Source organism: Mustela putorius, unplaced genomic scaffold (assembly GCF_011764305.1).
Source record: "Mustela putorius furo isolate JIRA1106 unplaced genomic scaffold, ASM1176430v1.1 tig00001093_pilon_pilon_pilon, whole genome shotgun sequence".
NCBI lineage: Eukaryota > Metazoa > Chordata > Mammalia > Carnivora > Mustelidae > Mustela > Mustela putorius.
This window is the reverse complement of record NW_025421565.1, coordinates 722,886-748,027: the sequence shown is the minus strand read 5'-3', so window position 1 is coordinate 748,027 and position 25,142 is coordinate 722,886.

Below are 25,142 nucleotides of genomic sequence, written 5' to 3'. Positions count from 1 at the left end.
TCCTGAGGAAGAAGGAATCCTACCTCTATATAGTCTCCATATTCAAACTGTAGCATCAGATCTCCCCTGGGTTTCCAGGCTGCTTTTAGACTCGCCAGCCCCCACAATCATGTGATCCAATCCTTAAAATACACCTCTCCACATACACACCTCCTGTCCATTCTGTTTCTCTGGAGAAGCCTAACTAATACCTATGTCATGTCTATTAATGTCTATGATATCTATGATTAAGGCTGGGCCTGCAATTGGCTAATGTCTTCATTAACTCCAGTTGGTTATGCTCATTCTGCCTTTATTTTGTAAAAAAAAATTTTTTGGAGCACCTACTATGTGCCTGGGCAATCTTCTAGAAGTGCAGACTTTAGCACAAACAAAAATAGCTTCCTGACTTTAAGAGTTCAGAAGTTTACTAGAGATATTGAGATAAGAGACATCTAATTCTCAAAGGCATCTTGTATGTGTTTACTTAGGAGTGGTAATTTGCTTGTTTGGAGCAAATTTTCCTGATGACTTCATCAAGTAAAAAGTTGATTTTTGAAGTTCCCTCCCTTGATTGGCCCAAAAGAATTCATAATTTGGCATAATGATGGCCAATTCTGTCATTCCAGTGATACAGCGTGTATTCCATTTGTGTTTTAAGCAAAGCAAATAGCACTCTTCTAGAGTATTTGCTTTCCTTTCTCAAAAAAATTGGTGTGTTTCTTCATAACAAGGGGAATCTGGGGGAACATTTGTTTATGCTTGAGCACTTGACAGATCTTGAATAGATATGACAATGTGGAAGGCTACATTAGGGAGCAAATTCAAGCAATGGTAGATGTTCATTAGCTCTTCCAGATCATTCTCTTTTTTCCCCCATGTAGTAAATTGCTCATTCAGGCCCTCAGGCTCAGGGGAGGACCTGACTCACTCAGCTTTGATTATGTGCTGAGAGTGGGTGGCAGGCCTGGAGCAAGGGCAAGTAAGGACATGCCACCACCCCCATGGCAAAGGGAACGTTCCCATCTTCATCCCTATCCATGGGTTACTAGGTGGTGCAGCTGATATCTCTTTCCTTGTTGTGGCTCTGAAGGGGCGGGAAGTTGGCATTTACTGTGAGGTTGGAGCAAAGGTGAAGGAACGCCTTTCCAAAAGAGGAGCATCTCTTGGTGATGGGATCAGATTCTGTGACACTGATTGTTGTCACGGGTTAAGTTAGGCACAGCCTGATGGGTATTAGGCACTAATGAGGCTAGAATTTACCAGAGACCAACTGGGTTACAGCTACCATTTCAGTCTCTGGAAGCTGGTGGAGATAATCAAAACCATACTTAATTTCTAAGCCATTCACTAAATCAAAACACAGTTCAGAAAGGAGGGAAAAAGCAGTGCCCTGTGAGCAATTTCTCCTTTCTGACTTTCTGATTGGGCATAGAGCAACAAAAATTACTTTGACCCTGATATTACCTTTAGGCTCCAAAGACTCTTTAAGGCGTTAGTAAATGCAGACACTGTAATTAGGAACTCCCAAATGCAGACACTGTGATTAGGATATCCCAGAGCAACAGCATGGGGCTGGGCCTTGGACTTGGTGGTAGCCAATGTAAAATGGCTGCAAACCTCCATCTTCCATTTTCATGGGGACGACTGTTAAAGGATATAGCTTGGTCAGTAAAGGACTTCTATAGAATCTGGAAGGGGATTGAAATTTCTAACGTTTTCGCCCTTGGTTTAGGACCAGAGACTGCGGATACGGTACCCACAGGACATGGATATCAAGAGAATTTAGGGTGGGAGACCACAGAGTCGTCTGCCTGGTGATGTCTCCATGAGCCAGGATAGAGTGGATGGGAACAATCTTCTGCTTTGCTCAACTCTGTATTTCTGGGTTGCAGACAAATTGCAATGAGTTGCAATGACCTCACATTCCTGTGACCTCTACTTTTGTTGCCCCCCAATTTACTCCCAGAGACTACACTACACCAGGGAAATGTACATGGAAAATATCTCGTGAACATCTCCAAGACGGACAATAAAAACATACCATTCAGAGCTAGGTTCTGGAGCCTGATTAAGCCCCTTTGGTGATTTAAAATGAACTCACTGGATGCCAGGGTGGCTCAGTCAGTTAAGCATCTGCTTTCATCTCAGGTCATGATCCTGGGATCCTGAGATTGAGTCCCGAATCTGGCTACTGGCTCAGGGGGGAGTCTGTGTCTCCCTCTGCCCCTTCCCTGACATGTGCACATGCTCTCTCTCTCTCGGAAATAAGTAAATAAATAATAATTAAAATGAATTGACTGAATTTCCCAGATCATTCCCACAGCTCTGTGTTACCTCTTGATGGACAGATGCCGTACCAGTGGTGTGAGTAGGGTTGAAATTTGCTAATGTTAACCTGAAAAATAAAATTGCCAGTTACTTTACTGGCAAAAATGGGCTAATTTGAGAAGAGCCGAGAATTGAAATTTGGGACATGTGAACCACGGCAAAACCATAGGCAAGCCTGCAGAACAAAGGAGAGGACAGAGGGGATGGGGGACTAGCTGTTACAAACAAAAAGTCCATTGATGTAAACTGAGAGCCAGAAGTGTGCTGGCTTTTCATTGAGTGAGTTGTGACAGTCTGTCTTTGGCTGGGCTGTTGCTGGGCAAGAAGAAAATCTTTCTTTCCCCTGGGGGATAGTCAGGGGTAAGTTTTTCTCCAGTTAGGAATTCAAGGCACTTTTCTTCCTGGTGGGTCTGCTATTGGTAAGGACAGGCAGTGAGGCATGAGAGCTCCCCCTTCTGGCTTCCCAGCTCCCTCTTAAATGAGGTTTCCTTGATCCAGTCCCACACTAATAATTCTCTAGCCCAGAGCCAGGCCTGGGAAAGGCCAAATGTTAAGGCTGGAAGAAACCACAGACACCCCTGGGTCCCACTGCTGGTTTCTACAGATGGAAATCCACAACAGTCAGACTAATGACTGACCCAGGATCACACAACTAATGGTGGCGACGCAGGGACTAGAATCCAGATCTGAACTCCAACTCTCGGCTTTATTTATCTATTTTTTAATTTATTTTTTATTTTTTTATTATGTTATGTTAGTCACTACACAGTACATCCTTAGTTTTTGATGTAGCATTCCATGATTCATTGTTTGCATATGACACCAGTGCCCCATGCCATCCGTGCCTTATGTAATACCCATCACGGGGCTGGCCTGGGCTGTATTTAAAGACTGCTCTGCCCTGCCAGCAACAATAGGTCTGGTCATGCTGACGATGCTCCACTTTCCAGCTGAGATAGACCCAGACTTACTTCAGCAATCAGGAAGCCAGAGGAGCAAGGGAATAATTTGCCCCTGCAGGGTAGAGACAAAACAGCTTCTTTCACTAGTTTGCTAAGTTCCCCCATTTAACGTGAGCCAGAGAACAAGCCCAGACAAAAAGCATCTCAAAAACAAAACTCTTCCTGGGAGCTGGGGGCCGTGAGGGCCATGTGCTTATCCGTCCACTTGCACCAGATGTCTGCTGCTACTTGAAGACGTCCCTGTGATGTGGTTATTTAATTCTCCTGTAAAGGGAGTTCTGCTCAAATTCAACAGGACGACTTAAATTCAAACCAGGGTGCGGTGCACTGCTGTGCATTCGTTCCAGTGGCACATCAAAGCTCCAAGAGGGGGGTCTTGGGTTTCTTCAAGCACGCCAACAGCCCTTGAAGCACCGTGCTGTGGTGAGGATGGCGTCTCATTCTCAGATGCATTTATGTTCGGCTCTGTGGCGGGATTGCCCTGCCTGGCCCATTGAGCCTTTTGTTCAAAAGTCTAGACCTTTGAAGTAAGCGGGCAAAACTCAACCACAGAAGGCCGCTTGGGCAGGGCCCTTGGCCAGATGCTGGAAACAGGGGAGGAACAGCCAAATTCTTCACACACAGGCAAATGGGTTCTTTGAAGAAAGGGCTGTTAAGAAACCAAATAATGAGATAGAAGATGGGTGTCCGCTGTGACTCATGTGTGCTGAGCCAGAGAGAGGAATCAAAGGTCTCAAGTCAATAAATATTTTCCTAGAACCTCCCAAGGGTAAGAAGCAAAAGGCTGGGCCATGCTTGCTCTCAACATGTGGTTGTAACTTTCAACCAACTCCTTTATCACATAGGTATCCGACTAAAACACAGACATATTAGAAATTTAAGAATAAGGGCCAAAATGCTATTTCAAGAAGGGATATCCAAGCACCATGATTCACTAGGTGAGTAACATTGTTTGCTGTGGGTCCGAGAAGGGAGAGAGGGACCTGGCCTGGCACAGCTTTCCATTTGTCACGGACTTTGCTAGATGGCATTTATATCTGTGTATTGTGAACAAGTGAGGCTTTATTCGTTTAGGAGAGGAGTTAAGAGCCACCTGACTGTCGCAGACAGGAATTCCTCTGTGATGGGTTCCAGTCCAAACAAAAGAAAACACAAGATTAATGATGTGATGGCCTCGTTTTTAGGTCTCAGCGGTCCTTCAGGTTCATACAGGAGACTGCCATGATTTCTGGCCACACGGCACAGCCTCCACGATGGCTCTGCCCTTGACATTCTGACAAATAGCCCCGCGATGCCTAGTGTCACTGCTGTGCGAGTTACAGTGTTTTTCACTTCTGCACTGAACCTCGTCCTTACTTTCCAAGTAATCTTCCAGGTTCACGAAAAAGGACATTTATGGAAATTCTGTTTACCTCTTGCTGTACCTGGACATTTATGGAGCTCTCGTCTTTTTCATTCTTGGGAACAGTTGCAACAATCCACCCTTTCCCCAAATTATACTCATTCCTGTGTTCATTCTATAATTCAATGATATTTAATTGAGCACCTGTTATGTGTAGGTGCAGGAGAGTCAATAAAAACATTGGAGGTCAAGTGAAGGGATAGAGGAAAGTAAAGAGGCTGTGGAAATACTCTGTTACACGCATGGTGCCTGACCTAAGGTGTAAGGAACAAATCCCAAAGTGACATAGAAGCTGAACCCAATGAGTAGGAGATGGTCTCATAGAGGTTGACGGAGGAGAGGGGGTTCTGACCAGATAGGAGTGTATGTAAAAGGGCCGAGAGGCTGGGCGAGTGGCCAGGCTCCAGAAGCCCAAAGGTTGTTTCAGAGGGCTGAGCAGCAGTCAGTTGCTGAAGGCCTTGTTGGAATGCCAAGAGTCTTGACTCTGTCTTCAGGGCAGTGGGGAGCTCGTAGAAGAATCTTAGGGTCTTAGCATGACAAACTCAGAGCAACTTGCCATGAAACATTCATTGGGTGCTTTGATCTCCCTCAGCATTTTAAAGAAATGACAGCACCCCAGGGGAGCCTTAGCAGGCATGCAATGAAGCAAAGAGTTTTCTCATTTTACAGGTGAGGAAATTTGAGATACATGGAGGTGACAGGGCTTTCCAAGGTCACAGAGAAGCCAAAAGTAGAAGTTGAGCAATCAGCGAAGTTTGTGACAGGAGAAGAAAATGGGATCATGGTGTGATGAATATACTGCCCAAGTAGAACTGAGCTAATGTACAATATAAATTCTTTCAAGATTTCTTTTTTTAAAGAACCAAACTCCCTGATTGAAACTTAATCAGGAATGTATCATGCAAGTCGGAACATCAAAGGTCAAGGCTTTGCAATTGCACTGCAGCTACCTCTTATTCTGCCTCCTAAAATATAGTTAGGCCAACAACGATGTCACCAGAAAGTGAGTGAAAGTGAGAGCTTCTGCCTTGAGAAAAGAACGCACTTCATTAACCCTATACCCTTGGTAGTGGATCTACAGTATTCTTTGTTTTTTTTTTTTTTAAGATTTTATTTATTTATCAGAGAGAGAGGGAGAGAGCGAGCACAGGCAGACAGAATGGCAGGCAGAGGCAGAGGGAGAAGCAGGCTTCCTGCCGAGCAAGGAGCCCGATGTGGGACTTGATCCCAGGATGCTGGGATCATGACCTGGGCTGAAGGCAGTTGCCCAACCAAGTGAGCCACCCAGGCATCCCAGATCTACAGTATCCTGAGTGGTTTCAGTTCCAGAGGGAGAAACAAGACACCAGTGACTTTTTCTCTGTGAAAATGTGAGAGGAGGAGTCCAGGATCAGTTATTCAGAGCCACAGGGAGGTGGACAGTGGCTTATTTCCTCCTCCATAAGAAGGGATAATAAGGCACCCAATTCATTGGACTTTGGTATGAGGATGGCTTGAGTTAATGCTCATCAAAACACTTAGGGCCATGCCAGGCATATGATACGTGCTCAATTTGTTAACCATCCTTTCCCTAAAAGATATGTGCACCCATTTGGAGAAACCTGGTGGTAGGAGGTCTTCTGCATGTAAAGGCTTCCCTGGGATCTAGAGGGGCCATAACTCTTATCTTTAGAAGAATGGAGTCAAGTGGACATGAGCCCCATCTCCCTGAAACACCCAAGAGATGCAAGTACAGAATGTCTCTCCATCATTCAATCCATGTCCACCATAGAGCAGAGGAAAGCTGGTGCTGATGTAACACTGGATTGGATTCTTGTGTGGACCATCAAGAACAGCTGACCAGATATAAATGGCCAAGTACATTCATGTGAAGGGTGATTTAGCTGAAAGTGTGGTGTTTGAAAATTATTGTAATTTAAAATTTTTATTTGTGGGGCGCCTGGGTGACTTAGTCGGTTAAGTGTTTACTCTTACTTTCAGTTTAGGTCATGATCTCATGGGTTTGAGATCAAGTCCCGCATGCTGCTCCATGCTCAGCAGCCAGGTGAGGGTGAGGAGGTAGGGGTGGAGGGGTGGGGAGGTGGGGTGGGGTGGGGTGGGAGGAAAGCATCCTGCTTGAAGAGTCTCTCCCTCTGCCCCTCCCCATGCACTCATGCTCTCTCCCTCTCTCTAAAAAGAAATCTTTCAAAAAATTTTACTGTAACTTTCTTGTATGACTTTAATTTAATGTATAATATTTAGTAAAAATCCCTGGAAAGTCAAATTGGAGTACTACATAAAAAGGAGAGGAATACATATCATGTACTACTCAAAAAAAACCACTCTTCTCAAGGACTTACATCAGTTTAACAAACCCATGCTCTCTATTTTCCAATCTCTAACTGACCCTTTCTACCAATCTCTAGACCACAGATTCAGTGAGGAATGAAGACACCTCACCCTTTTGTAAAAGCTCTTGACCCTTCAAGTGATGATTAAGGAGCTAAATCTACCTAGTCAAAATAATCCTTAGAAGTCTTTTCCGTGTTCTAGGCAGAGAGCTATAGGCAGCCAAGAGCTGTCTAAATTCAGCAACAATCTATAGGCCAGTTCTTTCCTTTAGAAGGCTGCTCATTCTTGGTCAGTGGGTCCTGGAGTAGAAGAACTGGTAGTGCCCACATCTTCAAAACCATTTCCCCACCACCATGAGTATTATTTTATTTTATTACTTTATATTTTTTTACCGAAGTACCCCCTGGTTGGTTTCCCATCGGTTGTGCATGTGGGCAGGGCTGTGCCTATGCATGGCATCTTTGTTTCCCTGGATGACCTCTCTGCTAGGTCTCTCTAGGATACAGAAAGAAATAGCTACCCTCAGGTTTATGCTTTCTTATATAACGAAATGCTATGACCTTCTGGAGTCATCTATCTCCCCTTGCCCCAGATTTAACCAGAATGGACTTGCACAATAATCTTGCTAATTTAATTTTTGCATGGCCATGACATGAGTCAATACCTTTGATTTCAGCAGCGATGGGCTTTGCCTGTGACCTCTTGTCTATGGAGATTGCAAAAGCATTGTGAACCAGGATGTCTGACTCCCTCCTGTCTTATACTCCTCCCACCTGTAATATGTTGTCTTAGGTCTGTAAATGCTTAGTTAAGATTAAGATTTCAGCAAGTTTCCACTATGTCTACTTAAGGATTTGCTTAAATTCTAGCATAGCTAATTAGGGCCAGAACCAACATTTGCTGTTTCTCTGACAAGGAATTTTTATCAAGAATATACAAAGTGCAATTATAACTCAGTAACAGGAAGAAAAAGAACCTAATTAAAAATGGGAGTGGTTATTGGATACTTCCCTAAGGCAGATATATGAATGGCTGATTAGCATATGAAAGATGCCTAACATCATTGATCAGCAGAGAATGTAAAGTGAACACATAAGAATGTTTCACTGGATAACATTTTTTAAAAAGGCCTGACAGGGGTGCCTGGGTGGCTCAGTGTGTTAAAGCCTCTGCGTTCGGCTTGGGTCATGATCCCAGGGTCCTGGGATCAAGCCCCCCATCAGGGTCCTTGCTCAGCAGGGAGCCTGCTTCCCTTCCTCTCTCTCTGCCTGCCTCTCTGCCTACTTATAATCTCTGTCTGTCGAGTAAATAGAAAAATCCTTAAAAAAAAAAAAAAAAGCCTGACAATACCAAGTGTTGGCAAGGATGCTCAGTCTCCAGAGCTGTCATACGTTTCCAGTAGCAATGTAAAATTTTACAAACACATTGGTTATTTGGCAATTTCTCATAAAGTTCACAGACACCTGCCATGTGACCCAGCCACTCTACTCTTCAGTGAATACCCAAGAGATAAAGACATAGACACACAAAGATGGTGCATGAATATTTATGGTGGTTTTGTTTGTTTGTTCCTTTCTTTCTTTTTGAATAGCTCAAATGTCCATTAGCAGGTGAACAAACCCTGGTATATCAATAGGATAGAATACTATTCAGAAAAAAAAAATGGAATGAATAAAACACTCCTTGAAATAAATTCATAGGGCCGTTTCTTTCTTTAGCTTGTACAATGTCAGCTTGTGGCCCTTCTCCCTCTTTGATTTCTCGGGCTTTGTAACTGAGTTTATATAGATGGACCTTCTAGGTCGTAACTCGTGGAACCAGCACTGTGTGTATTATAAGTGAATATAGTCAGATACACACAGAGATATATGCTACATAGCATTCTAAAGAGTAAAGACTAACCTATTTTGATGGAAATCAGATGAGGTTTTGTTTGGTGTATGTGTGGCAGTGACTATCTGGAACGAGGACAAGGGAACTTTCTGAGGTGATGCAAATTGCTCTCTGCCACCCATTTGTCAAAACTGATTAAAGGATGTTCATCCTCTAGTTTAAAAAGTGCCCACTTCAGTGGTGGTGTTATGTGGATTAAATGAGATGATGCCTGTAAAGCCTTAGGCAGAGATCCCAACACATAACAGGTCTGCTTTCTGAAGTAGTGTTAGAAGCTTCTGGTTTCAAAATGGAAACCATAATGAAAGGCTGAAATGTGAGACAGGAAACCATCAAAATCCTAGAGGAGAACACAGGAAGAAATCTCTTTGACCTTGGCCATTCTTACTAGACACATCGCCAGAGGCAAGGGAAATAAAAGCAAAAATGAACTCCTGGGACTTCATCAAGATAAAAAGCTTCTGAGCAGTGAAGGAAACAGTCAACAAAACTAAAAGGCAGCCTACAGAATGGGAGAAGATACCTGAAAATGACATATCTGATCAAGGTCTAGTATCCAAAATCTATAAAGAACTTATAAAACTCAACACCCAAAAAACAAATAATCCGTTAAGAAATGGGCAGAAGCCATGAATAGACATTTTTCCAAAGAAGACATCCAGATGGCCAACAGACACATGAAAAGATTCTCAATGTCACTCATCCTCAGGGAAATGTGAATCAAAACTACAATGAGATATCATCTCACGCCTGTTAGAATGGCTAAAATTAACAACAGAAGACACAACAGGTGTTGGCAAGGATGTGGAGAATGGGGAATCCTCCTACACGGACACTACTGGAGGGAATGCAAACTGGTACAGCCATTCTGGAAAACAGCATGAAGCTTCCTCAAAAAGTTGAAAATACAGCTACCCTATGACCCAGCAATCACAGTACTGGGTATTTACACAAAGGATAGAAAAACACAGATACAAAGGAGTACATGAACCCTAATGTTTATAGCAGCATTATCAACAATAGCCAAACTCTGAAAAGAGCACAAATGTCCATCGACTGATGAATGGATAAAGATGATGTAGTACATATATACATTGGAATATTACTCAGCCATCAAAATGAATGAAATCCTGCTTTTCATAATGGCATGGCTGGGACTAGACTGTTATTATGTTAAGCAAAATGAGTCAGTCAGAGAAAGCAAAATACCATATGATTTCACTCATATGTACAATTTAAGAAACAAAACAGATGAATATATGGAAGGGAGGGAAAAGAGAGAGAGAGGGAAACAAACCATCAGAGACTCTTAAAGATAAAGAACTGAGGGCTGATGGAGGAAGGTGGGGGATGTGTTCCATGGGTGACGGGGATTAAGGAGGGCACTTGTGATGAGCCCTGGATATTGAAGGTAAGTGATGAATCAACTCGCAAAACCAATATTGCACTGTATGTTTATTAGCTAGAATTTAAATAAAAATCAAAGGAAAAAAAAGGAAGCCTTAATGAATTAGAGAAAAACATGTATTATGAAAGTTATCTGTCAGTTTAAAACTTCTCCCCAAGCGTTCGGGACTTATGAAAGCCTGTCTAAGAGCATTAAGGAGAATGAATTAAGGGAAGGAAGAAGAAGGCAAACAGCATCTCCATTTTAGAGAAGAACAAAGGAAAGATTAATTTTCTTTGCAACTTAAAATTGTCTCTTTGTTTGTATAATTAAAGTACCACTGATTTGTAAGCCTTAGTAGAGGGGCAAAGTGTACACATTCAAAATTTGCAATTTAACAAAACATGTTTTAAATAAAGCAAGAAAAGCATTAATTATAAGTTTGTTTTTTTAAATTACAATGAGGCAGTTCAGTGAAATCCTTCAGTTTTCTAAAAAGAGCTCTAGGCTTAGAGTCCATGAGCAGCTTAAAAGTAATTTAAACCCACACAGATGCTTAGTTACTCTGAAATTCGAAGACCACTGGAACAAATCAAACTTGGCACAGGGGAAAAACTAGGTTAGCCTTTAAAATGTATAAAGGGGAATTCAAAAGTGGTTATTTTGTCCAAAAAGAGATTTCGAGCATAAGTGCAGATTTCTGCCATATTCCTTGGTATAAAAGTGGTTCTGGGAATTTCTTTGAAATCAATTCATGGAGTTAATTATATTTCTGAGCCCTGCATCTGCCCGTGTTCCTTCTTCCTCCTTTTGTTTTCTCCAGCTTTTATAGCTGGGTTGATACCAACGGGTTCCCCCAAGATGTACCCAAGACCATCCCAGGGTCTGAACTAAACAAGACTTGGTACTTTACTGTCTTATCAACTGGTCTTAGGATAAAGGGCACTGGGACATCCCTACGTGCCATTGTGGGCACTTGGTGTCCCCTCTCCAGCCAGACTTGGCCTCTACTGAAAGCCTGGGTTCCTACAAAACAAAGCAACACCAACAGGCAGCTGCCAAGCAGCCAGACAATGATAAGGGGACTCTCTGAGTCAAGTGTTAGTGTTGCAACCTGATTCAGCTGCAAATTTGACATGTTTCACAAGTGCGGTCTATGTCACAAAGCCAAAGGCCAACTTTCCACCTACACACAGCGCTGTGTTTTGCAGACCATGCATCTGCACCTTTGGGGACATTTCTGACTAAATCACTTGACTCTTTGGTTGGAGAGAATGGGTGATGACATTCTCTTTAGGCCAGAAAGGCCTGTGAGAACTGCTGTCATTGAACTAGATGCTCTGCATTCAGTGGGGATTTTGGAGTCCTGAGATTTGGGGATTAGACAGAAGCATTGAGCCACAGACAAGGACTTGTAACAGGACAGCAGAAACACAAGCCACTCAGTGATCGGACTCTTTAGGAATCAGAATAATCGGTACTGCAATGTCTTCAGTGTTAATCATGACACCCCATAACTGAAATATGTACTGAAATCTTAATTTCTAGAAGCAGAAAAGCTCTACATCTGGTGAGCAGAAGTCTGAGCTGAGTCACCACCACAAGAGAGTATTACAGCCTCTCAACCATTTCTCAGACTGGTGCCAGCTCACATCCAGTCAGGGCCTGGGCTGGGATGAAACAGGAAGACACAAGTTAAGGTCTTAGATTTAAGGAGGCACTCACTCTCAGGGTTATATAAATGCAGGACCAGCCCCTGCAGGACCCCAGGAATACTCACCTCCTTAAATCCTGCACACAGGTCTCTCTTGGCTCACCTTAGCCCTGGTCAACATATTCTCCCTGAATGAAAAGGAGGCTAAGCCCTCTAGAGGAAGGGCCAGGTTACACTGCAAACATTGGTACTGTGAATCCTCCACAAGGAACTGTGGTCATTTACCAGAGCAATTGCATTTGGGGGAAAGGTAAATAATCAGAACTTCCGTGTCTTACAGGACATGGGCTCTGAACAGAAACTCATTTCTGGAGCAAAGCAGCACTATACTCCACTAATCAGAACCAGAGTTTATGAAATCAGGTGACCAATTAAGTTTTGATATAAGTTTCACAGTGGACCCAATGTACCCCCAGACCACCATTTGGTGATTTCCTCAGTTTGGAACGTATGAGTGGAATATAGCTACAGGTTTTGCATAAGGAATGCATAATTGGGGAATCTTCAGCAATAGGCAAACTCTCCACATTGGTTCCATGATCTCTGGAGTGAGGATGTTGTGGTAAAACAAGATCAAATAGAAGCCGCTGACATTGACTCCACTGAACGAGATAATAAAAGCAAAACTACATTCTTGGAGAGATTTCAGAGATCACTGCTACCTGACCAAGGTCTTAAAAGATGCAAGAGTAGGGGTGCCTGGGTGGCTCAGCGGGTTAAAGCCTCTGCCTTCGGCTCAGGTCATGATCCCAGGGTCCTGGATCAAGTCCTGCATTGGGCTCTCTGCTCAGTAGGGAGCCTGCTTCCCCCTCCCTCTCTCTCCGCCTGCCTCTCTGCCTACTTGTGATCTCTGTATGTTAAATAAATAAATAAAATCTTTAAAAAAAAAAAAGATGCACGAGTAGGTGATTCTGACATGACCCCATTCTACTCACCTATCTGGCTTGTGCAAAAGAGAGATGAGTCTGGGAGGATGAAGACAGGTTATCACAAACCTAGTCATGCTGGGACTCCTAATTACAGTTATTATTGCAGAAGTGGTTTCATTGCTGTATTGAATCAATACATCCCCCAAGCCAATGTATACAGCTGTTAATCTAGTGAATACTTTTTTTTTTCTCTGAACCTGTTAGCAGAGACCACAAGAAGCCATTTGCTTTCTACTGGCAGAGTTAGAAACACATCTCAACTGTCCTATCTCAGAGCGCCAGCCATAAACCATATTCTTTTTTTTTAAAGATTTTATTTATTTATTTGACAGAGAGAGATCACAAGTAGGCAGAGAGGCAGGCAGAGAGAGAGAGAGGAGGAAGCAGACTCCCTGCTGAGCAGAGAGCCCGATGCGGGACTTGATCCCAGGACCCTGAGATCATGACCTGAGCTGAAGGCAGCGTCTTAACCCACTGAGCCACCCAGGAGCCCCCTAAACCATATTCTAAACACCCTTCCATCACACAGGATATCATGGTAGTCCATTATATTAGTGCTGTCATGCTGATTTTTGCCTGGTGAATGAAAGAAGCGACCATTGGGAGATAATACTTTTCACATTTTTGCATGTCTTATGAGCAGAAGCACTGACTGCCTTTATTCTATCTTTTCAAGGAAATTTGTATAATGACTAGCCTTGGAAGAAGATAGAGATAATGTCTTAATGTCTCTTGAAAGCAAAAGGTAAGCATGCTTACAGGATAGTATAACAATGATAATGTCTCCTTCTGGAGCAAAGGGTGGACACGCTTACTGCTCATTATAAAAGATTCAGCTTCCCTGATTTCAGGGTTCTTCAGGGTTCAACTGTGTACAGCTTTCAGCTGTCAAGTGGTCCTCTTTGTGTATCCCTATAGGAACTTGAGCTTTGGGAACCAGTACAAGAAACGCTGATACTCTCCTAATATGATTTCGAGTAATAAACTCCTTTGTCTCTGACCTAGGAATCTCATGTCTTCTATCAGCATTAATGAAACTATTGCAGATAACTTGTTAGCTGAGGAGTAGCATAAAATCTCAGAGCCTTCACAGATATTAACAGCAATTAGTCTAGATACCTTGATAAGACACAAAAGGTGGGAAATGAATCCCACAAAAATCTAGAAGGGTACCACCCCCTTGATTCAATTTCCAGAAGACCAGGGATTTGGACTCTGTTGGGATATTTCTTCCAAAATGAAGAATAAGCTGCCTCATTTGTCCCCTGTGATATTCCAATTCATAATAAGAAAGATGTATTTGACCTTTGTTCCTTTTTCTGGCACGGAGCTCCCAAAACCCTTGAAATTTCCTAGATGAGAAGAGCAGTAAAAGTGTCTTTTGTTTCATTGACAAGGCGATTTTAGAAAGCATATAAAGATGGAGGCTGGTTGCCAAGGGAGCCAATCATGGGATCAGACAGTTGAAACTTTTGCATGGAGCACTGTGTGTGTGCTGCATAAACTGGGTGTGATGCATAAACAAGGAATATTAGAACACTGAAAAAATAAAATTACATTTTAAAAAAAGAGAGAGAGAAAGTTGAAACTTTCAGTTCCACGTCGCCTGACCTCTGGAGAAAGAAGAGGGCCTGGAGATCAAGTTCAGTCACCAATGGCCAATGATCTCACCAACCATGCCTATGTAGTGAAGCTTCCATAAAAACCTGAAAGGAGAGAGTTCAGAGAATTTCTGGGTTGGTGAACCTGTAGAAATTTGGGGAGAGTGGTGCTCAGAGCGTCAAAGCTCCACACACCTTTCCCCAGATCTTACACTGTGCATCTCTTCCATCTGGTTCTTCCTGAGTTGTGTCATTTTATAATAAATGACCTAGGGGCACCTGTGTGGCTCAATCAGCAAAGCATCTGATTCTTGACCTCGGTTCAGGTCATGATCTCAGGGTCATGAGATTGAGCCCCATGTTGGGCTCTGCACTCAGTGCTCAGCAGGGAGTCTGCTTGAGATTCTCTCTCTCCCTTTCCCTCTGCTGCTTCCCAGCCTCACCCTGTCTCTAAAATAAATAAATAAATCTTTAAAAAAATGCAACCTAGTAAGTAAAATGTTCCTCTGAGTTCTGTGAACCACTAGAGCAAATTAATCAAACCCAAGGAGGGATGCTTAGAACTTCCTGATAGCTGTTGGTCAGAAGTCCTGGAGGCAACCTGAACTTGAGACTGGCCTCTGTAGTCGGGGAGGGGCACAGTCTTGCTGAACTGAACCCAAACTTGAGGAATCTCGTGCTGTTTCTGGGTAGATCATGTCAGAACTGAGTTGAATTATTGGACACTCAGCTGGTATGTGAGAACAGTTTGGAGCTGTGGACACCCTTCACTCCCACCACACATACACATACACACACACACACACACACACACACACACACACACACACACACATATGCACAAATTGGAATATTAGTCCTTCTTCTCACTGAAAAACAGGCAGTACATAACTCACCTGCTCTTCCTACTCCCACCCATTTATTGAGTGATCTGAAAAGTTGCCAGTTTTGAGTGGGGCTGACAACACTGTGGAATTATGGAAAGGCTTATTCTCCCACATGTCATTCTACCCAGCATTGCTTCTGACCAAGGGACTCACTTTTCAGTAAATGAACTGCAGCCACAGGCTCATTCCCATGGGATTGGCTACTTGTACTATGTTTCCCATAACTCCCAGTACCTGGCTTCATAGAACAATGAAGAACCATCTGGAAACTCAGTTACATTATTTCTGAGTACATTGTTTCTGCTGGATCCATAGAGTGTGTAATATACTTTTTAAATCAACCAACCAAATATGATACTGTTCTCCATAGACAGAATTTGGGGGCCTGAAAATCAAGGAGTGGAAATGGGAGTGGGTCCTTTCATTATTATCCCTAATGACATATGTTTTCTTCCATCCCCATGACTTTGGGTTCTGTTGGTCAGGAGGTCTTCACAAGGAGACACATGAATGGTTCTGTTAAAAGGGAAGGTAAAACTTTGGGCTTCCCTGTGCCAGAGAATCAACCAGCAAAGGAAGGGGTTACTTTACTGACTGGGGTGATGGATCTCATCTGTCAAAAAAAGAAAAAAAAGGGGGGGTTGTTACTATATACTGTGGGTGGAGGAGGAGGAAAAGCAGTTCAGGAATGTATCTATTGGGCATAATCAATGGAAAACCAGCAACTCACTGTAGCAGGACTGCTAATGACCAGAACCTTCTGAAATGAAGCACAGGAAGGAAGGTTTGAGTCACTTCACCAGGGAAGGAATCACAATTAGCAGAAGGGTTTGTTGAAGGCAAAAGGAATTCGGAATGAGTAGTAAAAAAAGATGGTCTTAAATGCCAGCTGTGGCCATGTGACCAATTATAGACATGAAGACTGCAATGGTCTGAGCATTATTTCTTTCTTTTAATATATGTGCATTAACCATGTCTTCTTCATCTCTTCTATTCCCCTACTATCTAATATAAGTCTCCGTAGGGGTTAACCCTGTTCTCAGCACTAGTTACAGGATACGTGAGGGCCTGGGAGGCCCGGCTAGAACAAGATGACCACAGAAAAGTGAATAAAGTGTTAGCATACCCCCCTTTGTTTCCATCTCACTAGGAATTGCTAAATTACACTAAGCAGATTCCTGAGCTCCCAATTATCTTGACTTGGAGCTCACATCTGGCAAAGCCCTGTGCATGTAGACGCCAGGATTACATGGGGTAGACTGCAATGACTTTGGGCTGTGTCCCCTTAACTAAGCTGGAATTCCATTTTCCAGAATTCCCAGCTCTTGTCTATTTTTACAGGTTAGCTTTGGCCTCAGGAAGCATCTCAGGAAGAAAGGAGAAGTAAAGCAGCAGCTGTGTGTTTCACCCACCAAGAGACAGTTCACCGCCCCAGACATGAGGTTAGCTCTGCATGTCGTCACTGATCTCCCAGCTCCCCCTGTGGCTGGGCACACAGCCAGGCCATTGTCTCCCCTGGCTCCAAGGGTCTGAGGGTGTGGCTCCAAGGCAAAGGCTCCTTCCTCTGTCACCCATACCACCGAGGCTGGAGGTGGTGAGAAGCAGTGTGCCCTTGCCCTTGTCTTTGTCCAGTTTCCCTTCCCGACATCAGTCAAAGTGACCTTTAGGGATGTCAGGCTGAACACCAGGAGCAGAGGCAAACTGGCTCTTTACAGGCTCTAATTTATGCCCTTACTCTATGTCACCCACAGAAGCTTGGTTTCTTTGACCAAACTATATCTGATCCAGAAGGTGACATTATTAACGGGGTCATCTTTAAATAGAGAAGATAGAATTTGCTAGAAGAGGAAACATGCATGAGGGAACAAGAACAGTAATTGTGTGGCAGTGAAAGGTTCCCTCAAGGCCACAGAGAAAAGCATTGAGTAAGAATCTTTGTGTCAGCTGGGCCCTCAGTGAGAGTGGGTGAGAGTGTGCAAGTTCATGTGTGAGTGTGTGTGTGTGTGAGTGTGTGTGTGTGTGTGTGTGTGTATGTGTGTCTATGTGTGTGTGTGAGTGAATGGTCCTTCACAAAAGGGCACAGGAAGACCATTTGCCTCTGGCCTGAAATGATCTCCTAGTACACAGCCACAGCAATACACTGGTAGGATTTGATGAAGACAGACACCATAATGGCCAACTTGAAATCATTAGCAGTCCACATCATGTGCCATGATGGTTAATGTTATATGTCAAAGTAGCTGGGCCATCGGGCCCATATATTTGGCCAAATGTTATTCTGGATGTTTTTGTGAGGGTGGTTTAAGGGCTGAGATTAGAGGAGTCAAGATGGCGGAGAAGTAGCAAGCTGAGACTGCTTCAGCTAGCCGGAGATCAGCTAGATAGCTTATCTAAAGATTGCAAACACCTGAAAATCCATCGGCAGATCGAAGAGAAGAAGAACAGCAATTCTGGAAACAGAAAAACAACCACTTTCTGAAAGGTAGGACCGGCGGAGAAGTGAATCCAAAGCGACGGGAAGATAGACCCTGGGGGGAGGGGCCGGCTCCGGGCAAGCAGCGGAGCAACCGTGCACAAAATCAGGACTTTTAAAAGTCTGTTCTGCTGAGGGACATCGCTCCAGAGGCTAAACCGGGGCGAAGCCCACGCGGGGTCAGCGTGGCCTCAGGTCCCGCAGGGTCACAGAAGGATCGGGGGTGTCTGAGTGTCGCAGAGCTTGCGGGTATTGGAACGGGAAAGCCGGCTACAGAGACAGAGCCGACAGTAAGCTCGCAGCTCCGTGTTACCTTGAACCGGTCGCAGGCTCGGTGAGCTCAGAGCGCGGCCGGAGGTCAGGCAGACGGGAGTAACTGGGCGTTGTTCTCTGAGGGCGCACTGAGGAGTGGGGCCCTGGGCTCTCGGCTCCTCCGGGCCGTAGACCAGGAGGCCGCCATTTGTATTCCCGTCCTCTGGAACTCTACGGAAAGCGCTCAGGGAACAAAAGCTCCTGAAAGCAAACCCGAGCGAATTACTCACCCCGGCCCCGGGTAAGGGCGGTGTAATTCCGCCTGGGGCAAAGACACTTGAGAAGCACTACAACAGGCCCCTCCCCCAGAAGATCAACAAGAAATCCAGCCGAGACCAAGTTCACCTACCAAGGAGTGCGGTTTCAATACCAAGGAGAGCAGCAGAATTCCAGAGGAGGAGAAAGCCAAGCACGGAACTCATGGCTTTTTTCCTGTGATTTTTTTTTAGTCTTGCAGTTAATTTAATTTTTTCTTTTTCATTTTTTTTTTTTTCTCGCCTTCGGGTAAAATTTTTTTTTTAACTGTTACCTTTTTCTTTTTTAACGATTTTTTACTAGTTTATCTAATATATATATATTTTCTTTTTTACAATTTTCTTAGGTGTTTTCTTTTTTTAAAAATTCTTTTCTTTTCTTTTCTTTTCTTTTCTTTTCTTTTCTTTTCTTTTTTTTTTTTTTCTTCTTTCTTCCTTTTTGAACCTCTTTTTATCCCCTTTCTCCCCACTCACGATTTTGGATCTCTTCTAATTTGTTTAAAGCATATTTTCCTGGGGTTGTTGCCACCCTTTTAGTATTTTACTTGCCCCTTCATTTACTCTTATCTGGACAAAATGACAAGACGTAAAAATTCAACACAAAAAAAAGAACAAGAGGCAGTACCGAAGGCTAGGGACGTAATCAATACAGACATCGATAATATGTCAGATCTAGAGTTCAGAATGACAATTCTCAAGGTTCTAGCCGGGCTTGAAAAAGGCATGGAAGATATTAGAGAAACGCTCTCGAGAGATATAAAAGCCCTTTCTGGAGAAATAAAAGAACTAAAATCTAACCAAGGTGAAATCAAAAAAGCTATTAATGAGGTGCAATCAAAAATGGAGGCTCTAACTGCTAGGATAAATGAGGCAGAAGAAAGAATTAGTGATATAGAAGACCAAATGACAGAGAATAAAGAAGCTGAGCAAAAGAGGGACAAATAGCTACTGGACCACGAGGGGAGAATTCGAGAGATAAGTGACACCATAAGACGAAACAACATTAGAATAATTGGGATTCCAGAAGAAGAAGAAAGTGAGAGGGGAGCAGAAGGTATACTGGAGAGAATTATTGGGGAGAATTTCCCCAATATGGCAAAGGGAACAAGCATCAAAATTCAGGAGGTTCAGAGAATGCCCCTCAAAATCAATAAGAATAGGCCCACACCCCGTCACCTAATAGTAAAATTTACAAGTCTCAATGACAAAGAGAAAATCCTGAAAGCAGCCCGGGAAAAGAAGTCTGTAACATACAATGGTAAAAATATTAGATTGGCAGCTGACTTATCCACAGAGACCTGGCAGGCCAGAAAGAGCTGGCATGATATTTTCAGAGCACTAAACGAGAAAAACATGCAGCCAAGAATACTATATCCAGCTAGGCTATCATTGAAAATAGAAGGAGAGATTAAAAGCTTCCAGGACAAACAACAACTGAAAGAATTTGCAAATACCAAACCAGCTCTACAGGAAATATTGAAAGGGGTCCTCTAAGCAAAGAGAGAGCCTACAAGTGGTAGATCAGAAAGGAACAGAGACCCTATACAGTAACAGTCACCTTACAGGCAATACAATGGCACTAAATTCATATCTCTCAATAGTTACCCTGAATGTGAATGGGCTAAATGCCCCTGTCAAAAGACACAGGGTATCAGAATGGATAAAAAAAACAAAAACCCCATCTATATGTTGCCTCCAAGAAACACATTTTAAGCCCGAAGACACCTCCAGATTTAAAGTGAGGGGGTGGAAAAGAATTTACCATGCTAATGGACATCAGAAGAAAGCAGGAGTGGCAATCCTTATATCAGATCAATTAGATTTTAAGCCAAAGACTATAATAAGAGATGAGGAAGGACACTATATCATACTCAAAGGGTCTGTCCAACAAGAAGATTTAACAATTTTAAATATCTATGCCCCCAATGTGGGAGCAGCCAACTATATAAACCAATTAATAACAAAATCAAAGAAACACATCAACAATAATACAATAATAGTAGGGGACTTTAACACTCCCCTCACTGAAATGGACAGGTCATCCAAGCAAAAGATCAGCAAGGAAATAAAGGCCTTAAATGACACACTGGACCAGATGGACATCACAGATATATTCAGAATATTTCATCCCAAAGCAACAGAATACACATTCTTCTCTAGTGCACATGGAACATTCTCCAGAATAGATCACATCCTCGGTCCTAAATCAGGACTCAACCGGTATCAAAAGATTGGGATCATTCCCTGCATATTTTCAGACCACAATGCTCTAAAGCTAGAACTCAACCACAAAAGGAAGTTTGGAAAGAACCCAAATACATGGAGACTAAACAGTATCCTTCTAAAGAATGAATGGGTCAACCGGGAAATTAAAGAAGAATTGAAAAAAATCATGGAAACAAATGATAATGAAAATACAACGGTTCAAAATCTGTGGGACACAACAAAGGAAGTCCTGAGAGGAAAATATATAGCGGTACAAGCCTTTCTCAAGAAACAAGAAAGGTCTCAAGTACACAACCTAACCCTACACCTAAAGGAGCTGGAGAAAGAACAAGAAAGAAACCCTAAGCCCAGCAGGAGAAGAGAAATCATAAAGATCAGAGCAGAAATCAATGAAATAGAAACCAAAAAAACAATAGAACAAATCAACGAAACTAGGAGCTGGTTCTTTGAAAGAATTAATAAAATTGATAAACCCATGGCCCGACTTATCACAAAGAAAAGAGAAAGGACCCAAATAAATAAAATCATGAATGAAAGAGGAGAGATCACAACTAACACCAAAGAAATACAAACTATTATAAGAACATACTATGAGCAACTCTACGGCAATAAATTTGACAATCTGGAAGAAATGGATGCATTCCTAGAAACATATAAACTACCACAACTGAACCAGGAAGAAATAGAAAGCCTGAACAGACCCATAACCAGTAAGGAGATTGAAACAGTCATTAAAAATCTCCAAACAAACAAAAGCCCAGGGCCAGACGGCTTCCCAGGGGAATTCTACCAAACATTTAAAGAAGAACTAATTCCTATTCTCGTGAAACTGTTCCAAAAAATAGAAATGGAAGGAAAACTTCCAAACTCATTTTATGAGGCCAGCATCACCTTGATCCCAAAACCAGACAAGGATCCCACCAAAAAAGAGAGCTATAGACCGATATCCTTGATGAACACAGATGCGAAAATACTCAACAAAATACTACTAGCCAATAGGATTCAACAGTACATTAAAAAGATTATTCACCACGACCAAGTGGGATTTATTCCAGGGCTGCAAGGTTGGTTCAACATCCGCAAATCAGTCAATGTGATACAACACATCAATAAAAGAAAGAACAAGAACCATATGATACTCTCAATAGATGCTGAAAAAGCATTTGACAAAGTACAACATCCCTTCCTGATCAAAACTCTTCAAAGTGTAGGGATAGAGGGCACATACCTCAATATCATCAAAGCCATCTATGAAAAACCCACCGCAAATATCATTCTCAATGGAGAAAAACTGAAAGCTTTTCCGCTAAGGTCAGGAACACGGCAGGGATGTCCATTATCACCACTGCTATTCAACATCGTACTAGAGGTCCTAGCCTCAGCAATCAGACAACAAAAGGAAATTAAAGGCATCCAAATCGGCAAAGAAGAAGTCAAATTATCACTCTTCCCAGATGATATGATACTATATGTGGAAAACCCAAAAGACTCCACTCCAAAACTGCTAGAACTTATACAGGAATTCAGTAAAGTGTCAGGATATAAAATCAATGCACAGAAATCAGTTGCATTTCTCTACACAGCAACAGCAAGACAGAAGAAAGAGATATTAAGGAGTCAATCCCATTTACAATTGCATCCAAAACCATAAGATACCTAGGAATAAACCTAACCAAAGAGACACAGAATCTATACTCAGAAAACTATAAAGTACTCATGAAAGAAATTGAGGAAGACACAAAGAAATGGAAAAATGTTCCATGCTCCTGGATTGGAAGAATAAATATTGTGAAAATGTCTATGCTACCTAAAGCAATCTACACATTTAATGCAATTCCTATCAAAGTACCATCCATCTTTTTCAAAGAAATGGAACAAATAATTCTAAAATTTATATGGAACCAGAAAAGACCTCGAATAGCCAAAGGGATATTGAAAAAGAAAGCCAACGTTGGTGGCATCACAATTCCGGACTTCAAGCTCTATTACAAAGCTGTCATCATCAAGACAGCATGGTACTGGCACAAAAACAGACACATAGATCAATGGAACAGAATAGAGAGCCCAGAAATAGACCCTCAAATCTATGGTCAACTAATCTTCGACAAAGCAGGAAAGAATGTCCAATGGAAAAAAGACAGCCTTTTCAATAAATGGTGCTGGGAAAATTGGACTGTCTCATGCAGAAAAATGAAATTGGACCATTTCCTTACACCACACACAAAAATAGACTCAAAATGGTTGAAGGACCTCAATGTGCGAAAGGAATCCATCAAAATCCTTGAGGAGAACACGGGCAGCAACCTCTTCGACCTCAGCCGCAGCAAAATCTTCCTAGGAACAACGCAAAAGGCAAGGGAAGCAAGGGAAAAAATGAACTACTGGGATTTCATCAAGATCAAAAGCTTTTGCACAGCAAAGGAAACAGTTAACAAAACCAAAAGACAACTGACAGAATGGGAGAAGATATTTGCAAACGACATATCAGATAAAGGACTAGTGTCCAGAATCTATAAAGAACTTAGCAAACTCAACACCCAAAGAACAAATAATCCAATCAAGAAATGGGCAGAAGACATGAACAGACATTTCTGCAAAGAAGACATCCAGATGGCGAACAGACACATGAAAAAGTGCTCCATATCACTCGGCATCAGGGAAATACAAATCAAAACCACAATGAGATATCACCTCACACCAGTCAGAATGGCTAAAATCAACAAGTCAGGAAATGACAGATGCTGGCGAGGATGCGGAGAAAGGGGAACCCTCCTACACTGTTGGTGGGAATGCAAGCTGGTGCAGCCACTCTGGAAAACAGCATGGAGATTCCTCAAAATGTTGAAAATAGAACTGCCCTATGACCCAGCAATTGCATTATTGGGTATTTACCCTAAAGATACAAATGTAGTGATCCAAAGGGACACATGCACCCGAATGTTTATAGCAGCAATGTCCACAATAGCCAAACTATGGAAAGAACCTAGATGTCCATCAACAGATGAATGGATCAAGAAGATGTGGTATATATACACAATGGAATACTATGCAGCCATCAAAAGAAATGAAATCTTGCCATTTGCAACAACATGGATGGAACTAGAGCGTATCATGCTTAGCGAAATAAGTCAAGCAGAGAAAGACAACTATCATATGATCTCCCTGATATGAGGAAGTGGTGATGCAACATGAAGGCTTAAGTGGGTAGAAGAAGAATAAATGAAACAAGATGGGATTGGGAGGGAGACAAACCATAAGTGACTCTTAATCTCACAAAACAAACTGAGGGTTGCCAGGGGGAGGGGGTTTGGGAGAAGGGGGTGGGATTATGGACATTGGGGAGGGTATGTGATTTGGTGAGTGCTGTGAAGTGTGCAAACCTGGTGATTCACAGACCTGTACCCCTGGGGATAAAAATATATGTTTATAAAAAATAAAAAATTATAAAAAAATAAAAAAAATAAGGGCTGAGATTAACATTTAAATCAGTGGACTTTGAGGAAAAGCCAGATTCTCCTTCATAATGTGGTTGGGCCTCATCCAATCAGTTGAAGGCCTGACTAGAACAAAAAAAATGAGGTACATTAAGTAAGATGGATTTCTCCAGCCTGGAGTCCTTTGGACTAGAACTGTAATACTGGCTTTTCCCTGGATCTCCAGTCTGGTGGACTACCCAGCAGATTTTTTAACTTGTTAGTCCCTATAATGTGATTTTCTTCTGTTTCTCTGGAGAACCCTGACCAATAAACCCCTGGTGAAGTAAGGATTAATTTTGAAAAATTATTGTGATTATTTTGTGAAAAGAAGCACAGTTACATTACATTACATTTCTGTTTGAAAATTTGATTTGTTACATGTCAGTACTCTTTTATATTACACAATGTTTTATAATCCTGTTCTAATATTCTCTCTCTAGATTACTCTGTTCTAGCCATGCTAGCCTCCTCCCACTCTTCAAATATGTCCCCAAAGACTTCGCATTTGCTATTCCTTCTACTGGAAATGCTTTTCCCTCAGATACCTGCATGGCTTGCACCCTTGCTTTCTTCAGAGCATTGCTCAGATGCATGTACAGAGGCTTTCCTTACCCTCCACTCATCTGAAATAACACCCTCCCTGCCACTGGCTCCTCTGGGTTCACAAAGACTCCCCAGACATCCAGAAGGCCTGCTGCTTACCATAGACTTCCTTTCTGCAGGTGGAAAATGACAGTAAGTGTGACTGATCATGAGATCTCGTAAAAACCAGAAGAGAAAGAATTGGCCCCAAAATGAGGATTTATCTCTCAATAATAGCATTTCCAATTCTCAATCTGTTTCATAGAGTTGCTATTTTAGAATTTAATTTTAAACACATATTAGATTAGATTTTAAACACATATTAACTGGTTTCTACATCGATACCTGTGTAGAGCTACCTTCTGTTTCTTGTCAAAGAGTTCTCCACTTGTAGAATGTCAAT